The sequence below is a fragment of the Lepidochelys kempii genome, chromosome 12 (assembly GCF_965140265.1).
Source record: "Lepidochelys kempii isolate rLepKem1 chromosome 12, rLepKem1.hap2, whole genome shotgun sequence".
Taxonomy (NCBI): Eukaryota; Metazoa; Chordata; order Testudines; family Cheloniidae; genus Lepidochelys; species Lepidochelys kempii.
The window spans coordinates 27074277-27088319 of NC_133267.1; the positions used below are offsets into that span (position 1 = coordinate 27074277).

A 14043-nucleotide genomic window follows, 5' to 3' on the forward strand; every position below is an offset into this window, starting at 1 on the left:
GCTACAGCTGTTCTGATTCTACTGTGCACATGTGCACAAAACCATAGATCATGATGGGCCTGGATGCCCCTTAAGCCTAGTCCCAGGACAGTAGCCCCAGCTGACCCTCCTGGCCATGGTCCTGAACTCCCAATGCAGGGCTGGTTGTTCCTAGGCCCTCTGTAGTTGTAATTACAAGTTAATTAATGTGCGTGTACCTGATTTATACAACTTGGGGTTGCCTGTATTTTTGCTTTGGTGTTATATTCCTTTGGCTCTGTCATCCCTTGTAAAAAAGAACAGTAATGAATTTGTATACAGCTGGGATTTGGAGCAAAAATTATTTCTCGATGCAAAATAACAAAAACACATGTGGAGCTTTTACTCTTTCTTGGTGTTGATCTATCTCTTTACAACTCCCATTTAAGCTGTTGGAGAATAAACAAAGTCTCCACTTCTAGGAACTATTTTATATTTATGCTGTATTGTTAATTGTCATTCTTCTGGTGATGTAGTTGTTTTATTAGGCTGGATAGGAGGAGAGGATACATATACAGAAATCTTCCTTTAAGTGTCATATAATTATTTTCTTTTCCTTTGTGATATTTATTCCTCTTTTGTTCAGTGTTTACCCAATTATTTGTTTTGTTAAGTGCTTTGCATTTGTGGGTATGATTTATGCTGCTGTCTGCATTCTGTCCTCACATGTAATGTTTTCTCTATTTCAGCAAAATATTAGGCATTGCATCGCATAAATGTGTGGGATCATGTAGAAACAGTTATCTTCAAGGCAGGGATGGGATGATTACCTGGTTGTCTTTCTTAGATTTTGTCCTTTCTTGTATATTATTCTGATTTTAAAGAATATATTTCCCCTTGTGAGGAGCATCTCTTGGGAGATGCTATGCACCCTCAGTTCTCACTGAACACACACCAAGTACTTAGCACATTACAGGATTAGGCCTTTAATACCCATACAAGTGGTGGGCTATTGTCACTTGATAATACTGGGGACAGTGTGGTCAGATGCTATGGATGATTATATTAAGCCACCTCTGTTTTGGCCAGAAGCACCCTTTTTGTTTCAGTCATAGGTGGCTCAGAGGCAGAGACTGCCATCAGTCAAATTGTGCTGTGGGTTTGTGATGTCAAGTGTGTGCCAGGGACTAGGTTGAAACCACCCAATATATTTCCACTTGTTCATTAACCCACTGAGCCACCTTGTTATTAATTTTGTATTTCTATATAATTGGCTCATTCGTATTCATATAGTAAATATGAACTAGTTGTTATACTCTGGGCATTTAATTTTATCTTATTTATTTTTATAATGAATCCTGGATTTTCAGAATTAGATAGGCACATACCTGGCACATTCATGCACCAAAATTTTGCACACAGTTGTGTTAATTGCAATATTTGTGTGTATTATATTGTGTGCACATGAAATTCTGCAAATACTTTATTTTTCATTTATTTAACAATCTGTTTGATCTTTGATTTCCTAATGATATCTGGTTACTTCTTGAAAAGCCTGTTATTTTTAGAGAAGAGTTTTGTTACTTGATCTGCTCGGCTTTTTTGCTCCAGATAATTTTACATAGTTTGTGGCATAAAAACCAGAGTAGGTAGTTTACCATATTTATTTTTCTGTCTTATGTTGCACTTCTCTTACCTGATGTTAAGATTAACTTCATCATTTTATAAATGAAGTGATTTGTATGATATACATTTCTGACCTGTGTATACAATTCCTTTTTCTTTATTTTTACATTGTACTATCTCAGATGTTCATTAAAATCTGGATTTAGATTTAGTGTATTTCAGCAGCCAGTAACAGATGCCCCACAAATCAGAGCTAGAGTATGCTTTTGCTCATCATGTATATTTTTTATAGGTGAAATGTTGCATGGCATATTTTTGCTCAGTTTTAGAAGTGACTTTGAGGTTAAGGATGTGTGTTTCAGTTTTTTCTACTATTATAGTGTATATATTACCTTCAGAGTTTCCCATATTGCATTTGTGTACAGGCATTCTACATCAAATAAATTACACACACAGACACACAGATATTCCATCTCCCAGTCTTAAGTCCTTTCTATAGCGGCTGCGAGCTTAAATCATTTTATGTTCAGAATTTATAAGGTATTCTATTAAACCATCTAAGACATTTTAAAATCGTACTTACGCTGATCAGTGTGTGGAAGCCAAGTACTTTATTTTGGTTACTTTTTTAAACACGCTATCTTTAACATTCTGGGTGAGCATCTGGAAATAGTTGTTGTATTTTTATAAACTAATAGCAGCTAGACAGAATATCTGGACAAATAATTTGTTTAGGAAATGTTAAACTCTTTTGCTTTTGAATTTACTCTCATGGACTATTGTGATTTCCTTGAATGCATTCACTAACTGATTTTATGTGATCAATATTTTTTGAAACTTTTTCATCATGAATCATTTGTGCATATTAGAAATTCTCTTTCCTTGAGCATTTTGCTAGTAAAACTTCATTAATTAAATATTTGCAGATACCAAACACAAAAGAGGTGCAACTATGGCAGAAGCATTTTTTAAAAAAATGCAAATGCATATTTTTGTATAATTTATTTTGTTTATTTACTTACTCATTTCTACTCTAAATATTCCAATATTTTGACCAGATTAATTTTAAATATAGTAAGAAACTTGTTAGCTCTGTTTCATTTGGGAGACTTGGTCACAGATTGGTATCCATCAGTACCCACGACGTTTTTTTCTAATATTTACTCTATATTTTCCCTTTCTTAATTTAATCCTTGCCCCCTTTTAACATCATAAATATTTTTCTCTGTCTGTCTTATAAACCCTCAGATATTTACATACTCTTATTATTTCATTAATTGCCAAGCTGTAGGTATCATCTCTTAGCAAAGCTGTAAGTACCTAGCTTTCAGAATCCTTCTGTGGAAGTCAGTCCGTCTAGCGCCTTGATTACAGTTGCTGCTCTCCTTTGAAATCCTTCCAGTTCACCAATATTTTTCTCTTCTGTTAGTACATGTGGTATATGATAGGCATTTTCCTTGTAGCAAAAGATAGATAGGGTACATGAATGGATACATAGCTACAGTACGGGGGAGAGGGACTCACAGAACAGAGCAAAGGAGGGTTTTTTTTAAAGACTCATATTTGCATGCTACTTGATTGTATTGGTTTATTCATTTCTGAAAACATACCAAAGCTGTGAATATTTATTTAGTTCTGCTCCTAATAGTGTTTCTAATAGGGAATTATTTTGGTACAATGAAAGACATTTGTAAATGAAGCAGATAAACCCTTTGGCAGACAAGGAGTGTTTTGTTCAACACAAGAATTCTATTGTCCACTGCTTTAGTTGTCAAGTGCCTAGGGAACCCAGGATTTATGATGATGTTACAATGGCCCTTTCAGTGAAAAGTCTAAGAAGCTGTGAGATTCCGTTCCTCTGCTTTTCAGACTCTCTAATCTTTTTATCATGCAAGGACAATGCAGGATTCAGCTGCTTCTTGGGCCACAGGACTGTCCATTTAACATCAGGCATTGTGAAGTAATTACCATAGTGACAATGGATTTTTGCATCTGACCAGCAACACTTTCAAAATTTCTAGGGTTGTCAATTTGTATAACCCAACTGTTAAGACATTGCTTACTTTACAAAAAATAAAATAATCTTGTTAGGAGTTTTATTTAAAGTGCCACTATGTCAAATCCATTTGAAGCACAAGAACTGTTTATTGGTTGTTTATTGGAGTTTTCTTGTAATTATAATTGGACTTTGAACACAATATTCTGTAAATACAGCAGGTTTTTTTCAGTGCATTAGTAGGGCTTTTTCTTTACTTTTTTGGGGTTGTGGTTGTTGTTGTTTTTGTTTGTTTGGGGTTTTTCCTGTAAACTGCAGATATTGAATATTCTGTTGGGAAACAATGTAGCAAAAATGTTTACAATGGAAAAAATAACAAATACAAATATATAAGGATATATAGGTAATGCCTGTTGCATACATATAAAGATTACTAAACTAAGCTATGCTCTGTGCTGATGTACTAGATGGGAACTCTACAGTAGCTTTCCATCATGTTTTTCATTAAAAACATTGATCATGGCATTTCTCATTCCTTCCCTGAGGTGAAAATGCAGATTTTTTTTGCTATTTGCTACACAGAATGATCAGTATTAGTAAGAACTATTGATTTGAAACCCATGTACCCTGCATAAATGCTGTGTTACTGCTAATGGAGCTCTTGTTTGACAGTTAAACTATCGTGTATATAGGAGGGTCCATTGTTTTGCGTTTATGTACATAAGGAAATTTCACTGTACAGTGGCTAGAGCTGGGAACTGGGAATAAGCATGAGGGTTTTGAATCCCAACTCTATTCACCCCACATAAAGTTAAAACGAGGTTTTAAAAATTGATGACATGCAGGTGTGTAACAGTATGTGCCAAGATTGAAACCCATACACTTCCAATTCCAAGGATACAGGTCTTCCAAAAATAAGATAACCTTACCTGGGCACTACTTTGGTCCTGTAAAGGGAGCCATGCACATTTTGAGCCATATAAGCAAATTATCAAAATGGCATAATTTAGTCCCTTTCCAATGTTATTCCTTTTCTGTGCTTCATTTTTGTGTAATTTCAAACACAAATGCAAAGACAACAAGTTTATTTGAAAAAAAAAACATGTATTTAAAGAGTGTGATATGTACTTCACAGTAAACTACATACAAAGCTTGTCTACATAATGTATTTTCATGAATCAAGCTTTTAGCGTATTAGTTATTGAATGATTGCTCACTATATATCATCATCCATAGCTTACATTTGTTTTCTATCATATAATGATTTAGAGCTTTATTGAATATTTCACAATAATTAATTAATTTAACTTATTCTGTTTGCAACATATCCATGAGCAGATTGCGCTTTCCTAGGACTTATTCATAATTTGAATTTAGTTGGTGAACATGTTTTCCAATTTTTTAAATCTATAGATTGATCATAAATATCTGAAATTGTAAGTTGAGTTGGTTACCAAAGTTGTGATTGGCCAGATGAGTTGCATGTTTTTATTTCTGTTCTCTGATGCGATTAGTGAGAAGCATTTCTGGTGTGAATATTTATGCAAGTACAAAATTTGTTATCCATGAACACGTGGATGCAACTTAAATTAGCTCTCAGTCTGTGAACATTTTTTTGCCAGTAAAATTTGATTGCTCTACTGTGGTCGGAAAGCACATACAAAAGGAGATTTAAAAGCAAATTTATTTAAAAATCCAAATGAATATTCATAGTGTTTTTGCATATTTACCCAGCTCTGATATTTAGAAACATGTTTGTAATCATATCAACACACATTATAGAGTATTTTGTAATAATTTCCTAAAAGTTTTCATTTAATTTTTGGGTATTTGGATAAAGAAGATAGAGTGCAATCTAGTCTGACTTCCTAGGAGTGTTCATTGGTAGCAGCCTAACGGCTGTTAAAGTATCTGGTGCGCATCAGAAGCATGAGCCTCAGTATAGTCTCCTGTCACCACCTAGCCATGAATCCAAATAGCTACATTCTTTTATCCATTGGTAGAAGTTAGCTCTATGAGGCCACATATCTTTTGAAAAGTATAGCATGCTTAGGGCCTGATACTATGAGCTGTTGACCACTCAGAGTTAAGGGGTCTCTGCAAATCCTGGGAAGTGTTCAACACCTTGCAGAGCTGGCCCCTTGGCAGACTTGCATGGGTTCCTTTAATAATCCAAAGGAATCCCCATGTACATGCACTATACTTGAAACACTCATTCAAGTACAATATTGGCAAAACTCTTACCAGTCGTGAATACAGTCTGGCTACTCTATGGATGGAATACAATTGCCCAGAACCTGGGATACGGTGTGTCTGGGCTTTGCTGCATATTCTGGACTTAAAGCCAGAATAGCGAGGCACAAAGACTTACTTCATTACAGGGGGACCCTGCTGCCTTCTCCCCCTCCCCCCCATCTGCTTCCATACTGCTGGCACAGAAGGCTAAACTCCCTGGATCCCTGACTGCCCAATCACCACCTTGGGCCATTAGCAACTAGTGCAATTTAGAGCAACATTTAGGCTTCTTTGAGGTATGCCAGGAGACTGGCCCAGCATTTAGCCAGCCAGGTCTGGAGAGCACAGAGGCCATCTTCCTCAGCAGTGCTCATAATCCTAGGGTAAAATGCATTTTAACCAGTGTATTAATTTCACCACAAATATAAAATATTCACTGGAAAAAACAGCATGTGAGCAATTCATTTCATTTAGTTTTAATGCTGAGTCCTCTACACAAAATATTTAAATTGCTTTACAAAAAAGAGAAACATCTATTAATGGCTCACAATTATATTACACTTATTTTATTATTTAAATGTTTAGCAAACCAAAGTCTGTAAAGACAAGGAAAGAAAAGGTTTGAACAAGAGAAGCAGAAAATTGTATTCTTGTAGAAATGGGAATTTAGTTTTCTTCTGAGTAATTCAGCTTGTTGGGGACACACAGGGTCATTCTACTCCCCGCATTATATCTGTGCTATCTCATTGATTACAGCCTGCTTGCACTGGTATAACCGTTATTATCTCACACTGAAATACTTAATAATTATTATCAACTGCATAACAGAAGCTCTGAGAATATAAGATGCAGCACCCTTTGATCATCTCTTAGTAATAGTCACTGGCTAATGGAGTAATTATCATGTGCTCATTCTCTGTAATGTGGGTAACAGGAACATGATGATGATGATGCGTAATAGGAACATGATGATGCAACCAACCTGTCTGTGTGGTTGGACATTGATACACGTGTGGAGTCCCACTGACTTCAGTGGGATTCTGCATGGGTGTAAGGAAGCCCTGGTTGGATCCCTTTGCAGGATGGAGCCCTACTTTAGTCCTAGTTTAATATTTAATAATTGTAAAGTGCTATCATGAGGCTTTGATAATTTTAATGTAGATTTTACTGAAAGAGGTAAACAAGATATTTTTTAAAAATTCAAAACAGGTTGAGAATTTTATGCTATTTTATTGAAAACTTGAGGAAGGTATCTCTCCTATTCTCTCCTGCTCCAGGCAGATGGTAAGTAGCATACTGTAGATATCAGTCAACAGGTGTATGCACACAGCCATAAATGTCCAGAATACTGCTGAATCGGACTGTAGGTGCTGGCTGGATAAAAAGGCAGCATTCCAATTTGTTGAAAGAATTATTTTTTTATTGGTAAATGTTGGTAAACGTCAATTTCAAAGTACAAACACATAAACCAGAGAAAAAGTATTTCCTTCAATAATAATCAGAATAAAAAGACAGACAAAGAAGGAAGAATGCAGCTTGAGAACTTAGATTCATTTAAGGATATTTACTTTATATATTTTGACATGCGATGTTCACAATTTGTGTTTTAAGTTATAAAACATTTTGAATCTCAATTTCTGCTGTCATTACATAATTAAGGTCTGACCCTCCCATAATTTCCTGCAACTGTGAAAATTTAAATAAATAAAAATAGAAAAAATGCTTAAAAATAAACATCAAAATTATCTGTCAGATGTATTTTAAAATGTTGAATTCTGCCAACCCTAAGTATATAGCTGCATCAAGAAGACAACATGTAGACTTGGAAATTTAGTAGTAACAAAATACACGTTTTGCAGTGTTCACATTATAAAATAATGTGGTTTATAGCCATGAAAATAAAGTTAATTTTCTTGTTGTATGAAGGAACCTCCCATGACCACAAACCCAAGGAAAGATGTGCTCTGTAAACCTGCCCAACAGAAGAGCAACCCCCTGCCAATTTTCAAATTCCCAATACAACTGTAACTCTTATCATGGGCATATAGTTCCACTACTCTAGAGGCAGTTTCCTCTTTTCCTTATTCTGTCATGATACTAAACTATCTGATTTGTAATATGTCTTACAGCACTTAGAAATGCTGGAAGCACGTCTTGTTGGCTGATGATACCTGACATGTGACTATAGCTGGGTTGTTGTTTTTCCCTTACAAGTGTCTCTTGCTCTGGAGAATGTTCCCAGAGCATATTTTCTTTCATGAGATTCTATTTGTCTAGGAGGTAGAGAGAAAGATGTGAAAGGATATTGGCATGGCCTCCAGCACTTTAATTATGGGAACATTCTTCCAATAATAGGTCTATATGGGTAAAAGTTACTTGTAAATTCTATCCCCGGCCTATAGATATTCTTCTGTCTCCAAAATCCCATTGGGCTGTTGGGGTAACTTAAAAGTTAGTGTTTTTTGTTTGCTTGTTTGTTTTTCCCTTTTTATTGTGACTGTAAAGTTACTTTTGATTTCAAATGAACTTTTCATTCTTTGCAGCAAGAGCTGAGATATCGGATAAGTGGCAGCACAAAATTTAAATCTTCGTTGTCAACACAGACTCATTAAGTGGCCATTCAAATGGGCGGAATATGTTACATAAATTGGCAGCAAGTTTCCAGTGGGTGAAGGTAAGATATCTGACTTCATGACTTATAATTGACAATTTAGGTATATGTTGCTCTCTTTTTGTCGCTCCATATATACACTGTGGCATGTCAACAATTAGTAACCTCTTGTTTAAGCCAATTTGTTGCCAGATTTTCTCAGAGTTTTCATAGTGTGGGTACACCGGTCTTCAGTGCCACTCGGAGAGCTGGTGCCTTAGGACATTGAGCATCTTGCTGTGACTATCTTGTAATGCACTGTTTGAAAAGCTGCACTATTCATATCATGCTCATTTACATTTATAACATCATAACTCTTCTTAAGGACGCACAAAAAGGAATTTAGCACTGAAAGGGTTGAGGGGATGGTAAGCTATAGTCAGAAATTTTCCAAAACAATGAGAGTAACCATATTACATTAATCCAAAAATGGGCTCTGTGTTGCTGTTTTTCTAAGGCTGCATGGATGAGCAGCTTTTGTATTTATTTTTCACCTGTACCATTTCATGTAATGTCACTAATCTTGAAACAGCCATTCATACTTGTGCTGCAAAAGGTTTTGTTGTTCACTGTGAGGCTTAGCTGAAAAATGCTGCTGAAAATGTGGAGACAGGGTGGAAAAATGGTTCTATTATTCTTCCTCCATAATTCTATTATCAGCCTTTAACCTCTGACATTCTGTGCTTTTCTGATCTACCAATGAAACAAGAGATTCCTCAGAGGTGAGAATTCTTAGACAGAAGTATCCATATATTTTTTTAAATCAACGATAAAATCTGTAATAAATAATATAGATAGTAGCGTCATTTATAGCAGTATCAGATGTGAAATCCCTTTTGAATTGTGATGTTTTTTAAAGAGTCTACAAGACTGTGACATTAAAGCTCTGTAGCTATCTGATTCATTTACATCTTTTTATATTCAGTACACTAAAGTCCTGCTTGACAGATGCTTCATTTCTGTGGAAATGTCCTTGAATGATGATGATCTCATTTCTGGCAGCCAAATGGGCAAAATACTACAACATCCCTATGAACAGCTACATGGATGTGCATGTCCAACATTCACTGAGTCGTTAAGGTAGACTGCAGCAATTAGTATCAAGTTGTAATAGAATGGTTTCAACCGTTAAACTGACCCCACTACACTGAATTTCCTTGAGGAAATCTATAGGCCTCTACACCTTTGTCAGGGTTCCTTCCCCACTCTGAACTCTAGAGTACAGATGTGGGGACCCGCATGAAAGCCCCTAAGCTTATTTCCACCAGCTTAGGTTAAAACCTAGTATGCTGCCACCACCAAGTGATTTAACAAAGAATCAGGGAAGAGATCACTTGGAGACATCTTCCCCCAAAATATCCCCCCAAGCCCTTAGACCCCAGTTCCTGGGGAGGCTTGAGAATAAACAAGATGAGCACAAACCAGCCTTGGATTTTTAAGACCCAAAAAACCCAATCAGATTCTTAAAAACAACTTTATTAGAAGAACAAAAAAAGATAAGAGAACAACTCTGTAAGATCAGAATGGAAGATAATCTTACAGGCAGTCAGATTCAAAACATAGACAATCCCTCTAGGCAAAACCTTAAGTTGCAAAAAGACCCCAAAACAGGAATACATATTTCCTACAGCACAGCGAATTTCACAAGCCAAAACAAAGAAAACCTAATGCATTTTCTAGCTAGATTACTTACTAACTTTACAGGAGTTGGAGGGCTTGCATCCTTGATCTGTTCCTGGCAAAGGTATCACACAGACAGACAAAAGCCTTCCCCCCCAACCCCCCTCCAGATTTGAAAGTATCTTGTCCCCTCATTGGTCATTTTGGGTCAGGTGCCAGCCAGGTTACCTGAGCTTCTTAACTCTTTACAGGTAAAAGGACTTTGCCTCTGGCCAGGAGGGATTTTATAGCACTGTATACAGAAAGGTGGTTACCCTTCCCTTTATATTTATGACAACCTTCAAACTAGGAAGAAGCTGTTCTATATATTTGTGTCTAACAGTGCTTCTTATTTTGTTGTTCATTAAAACTCAATTGCCAAATGTTGCCATCCAGACCCAGTTCTTGGTCAGGCAAAACTCCCAGTGAAGTTACAGTTTAGCCTGAGTAAGAGCTGCATGATTTGCATGCATGCAAAAACACCACTGAATAAACAAAAAACCCCACCTTGTCTTAATTACGGCCCTGAATCTGCTCCCCTTCTCGTCAGTGGGAGTTAGGCAACTGATTTAATGGGAAGGGAGCTTGGGCTCTCTTTGCACATCTATGCCAGTTACTGAACTTTAGTGTTCACATTACTAAGATTCTGAATAAAGCCTAATCTGCTTTCTTTTCAACGTGGCACCCCCTCTCATTTCTGGCTTCTTAGACTAGTCCAGGCCTACTCCTGCTCTTTTCATTCTTGGCTCAGTGCTACACTCACAAGCAGATTTTATTTTAATGACATTCTTGGATGGGGACAAAACGACCACCACATGTGCTTGGGAAAAGTAAAGAAGAAACATAGAACTACTAATGTGGGGCTCAAATCTAAATTAACTCAGGTTAAGCAGCATCTTACACTGAAAGCAGCCCCATTGGTTTCTCTAGGTGCTTTTCCATTTCAGAGTTAGGGGAAGTTAGAGATGTAATCATTTCTGAAAAACTTCCTGCATAGTGATTTTAGGATGTCCACTGTAAGGCATTTGAATTGTCTCTCGGTAAAGGGAGATGTAAAGAGAATGAACACATACAGCTTTTGTTGATTGTCATGTAAACCTGTGTGTCCTGATGGTTCTTAAATTCTCTGTTTCATTTTGGAGGATTTTTTTCTTAAATAATTTTGCTCCTGTTGCGTCTATTCAGAAATGCAGATTTCCTGTTTCAGTATCTAAATCATCAACAGTAACCAAGGTAAAATATGCATGTACAGTTATGATTATTGAAACAAAGCAGCAAACTGGAGTTATAATCAGTGTATTCACATAACACAGACCTGGCCCACACTGTCTGAGGACTGTCTTTCCTCTTTTGCTCTGCAAACCATTTAGGGTGACCACCTTCTAAAAATGCAAAATCGGGACACATGTAGAAGCCTGCCCCCTCCGTAGCCCTGTCCCCTGCTCCTCCTCTTCCCCCTGGGCAGACCAGAAGCTGGAGCCAGGCAGTGGTAAGAGCTGCCCAGGGAGTAGCATACCCCAAACACCATACAAATTTAGCGCCCACATGGCCAAGATGGAGTTTGCTCTACAGGCAGCTCTGGCCAAGAGAAGGCACTCGCAGGAATGCAGGAGGAAAAATTCTTTCTACCCTAGGGGCACCTGTTCCAACCCTCCCAGAGTGAACCCACAAACCCACTGGAAAAGTACAATGGATATAAGAAAGGGAAATATTTATTTACAGAGGGATGGGAGGATAAAACAAGGGGAAATATAGGGGGAGCAGTAAAACAGGGTTGCAGCCAAACCAAGGCCCCACAGGCCCAGTGGTAGCACAGTCTGAAAGGGCAGACACCGAGCAATGTGTCTGCACACAGAGCTCAGGAGTCCTGAGCAAAGTTCCAGTCCAGTGCTGAGTCTTGGGTGCTCCTGGTCATCTTTGGCGCCAGTAAACTTTCCCCAACAAACCCTTCTAGTGCCCTCTTCTGCTGCTCTCTGCAAAGCCACACAGAGCAACCACCTCCATCCTTAACTAGCTAGCAGCCTCCCTCCTTATTCCCAATGCAGAGTTACAAGCCCCAGTACTCACAGTCCCATGCAGCTCTGGGCCGCAGTGATACCAACACTGGGTCTAGCTTTGGCCTGTCCTTCTCTGGCTATTCCTCCCTGGCACAGTGCTCCTCCTGGCGCCTGTCCTGGGGTGCCCCAATCGGCCACCCCCTCCTTCCCAAGCTTCAGGCAGGTTCTCTGCTGCTTCATTTTGCAAGGGCCTGCTTGCTGCAGCCCTTCTCTCTCCGGAGCTCCAGAGCCACCCCCCTGGAGTTTCCCTCCTTTCTCTCACTGCTCCCCCACTCCTTAGGAAAAAGATTTAAAGGGGCCATGCTCTCTAAACCCCAAAGGGGTTACACAAAAATTAACTAATTAATCTTCACAATTCCATTGTGAGGTAGGGGGTCTCATTATGTTTATGCCATCATTTTATATACTATGGAATCCCACTTATCCAATCTAATTGGGACCGGGGACAGATTGGATAATCAAAAATTCAGATAGTCCGGAGAATGGGAAAGTGTGAGGTTGCAGTGCTGTCTAGTGGCCACAGGAGAGATCACCTGCTTTTGGACCTATGTACACTGGTTGTTCAGTTAATACACAGAGTCAGATAATGGAGGGTCGGATAAATGGGATTCTACTATATGTCTATATCTTGTACAAAATTCTCTGATTTCTTAGGGCAGCTTTTTGTCAGTTTTCCATCAGAAAGCTGCCCTAAAGCCATCATACGTGATACTGGAGTATTTTTCCAGTATAGTGGACTCCTCTGCATGTATTGAGAAACTGGAGGCTCTTCTGTGCCACCTTCGTTATAGCTATGCACGTATCTTGTGGTTATGTAGATCTGTGTGTAATTTAGATGCATCTTCCAGAGTCCTGACTAGTTGCCATTGGTGTCGCTAGGGTTTGGTCTATTGGCTATAGATTTTCCCGTTCATTTTTGCATGTCATTAATTGGAATTATGCACTCACATTTCAAGGGGAGAGGGCAGTGGACACACTTGAAATGTTCCTTTCCTTTTGAAGGGAAGATTAAATTAGTTTGAGAATCATTTCCTGAAATTAAAGGCCCTAACGTGTGCTCACTAAATTCACTGGGATTCTTTCATGCCCCAAATGGAGAATATTGGTAAAACCAATAGTATCTCTCAAACTGATAGAAAAAAATTCAGTACCCCCACTATATTTATGAATTCACTGTTATAATATAAAGCAGGCAGGTCACATATACACCTTTTAGTACTCATATGTATTGTAAACCATAGACTGTGACAGGAAAAAAACAGAGGGTCCCAAATATATGATATTGGCAGGAAATAGTTTCACATCTTTTTTTTGTAGAAATACCACAGGGAAAAAAGGCCAGATTTCAGATATTTAAAATGTTCTCCTGCTCATAAGTCTTAGCAAATTTGAATGTGGCCTAATATATCCATACATAATGCACTGTGCCTCCCACAATCTGCTTCACATTACACACAAGAACAGCCCATGTTTACACTTCTGTTTTTTAATGTAACAGTCATTTACATAGTTTTCATAAACCTTTGTTTGTGAATTCTCATCAGTCAGTTAAAACAGCCTTTCCACAGTCACGTTAAGGGAGTCTAATTCAATATTCTGGGCTGCCATGTTTGGATCATTTAAGTAAGAGTCTACAGAACCCTGTAACACAAAGGCAAAGATATATCCATTAATATGTGTCCAGCACATATTTGGACACACACCTTCCAGATGTAGTCTTCTATATTCAGTATATAAAGAAAAATCTCAATTACATACACAAACACTTGTCATTTAGGCAGAATTAGGTGACTTCAGTTGTATATTAAGGTATGATCCAAGAAAACACTGAAGGAGATTAGTAACTTTAGTCATGCAAATAA

The 14043-nt window shown here is 37.8% G+C and overlaps 1 protein-coding gene across 3 annotated transcripts in view; it reads left to right on the forward strand.

Annotated features, from left to right (window-relative positions):
* Positions 1-14043, forward strand: part of CDH11 (cadherin 11) — a 104721-nt gene that overhangs the window by 44051 nt on the left and 46627 nt on the right. For all 3 annotated transcript variants that reach the window (XM_073307968.1, XM_073307969.1, XM_073307970.1), the window contains exon 2: positions 8359-8489. The gene's annotated coding sequence lies outside the window, so the exon portion shown is untranslated. The remainder of the gene's footprint in view (positions 1-8358; positions 8490-14043) is intronic.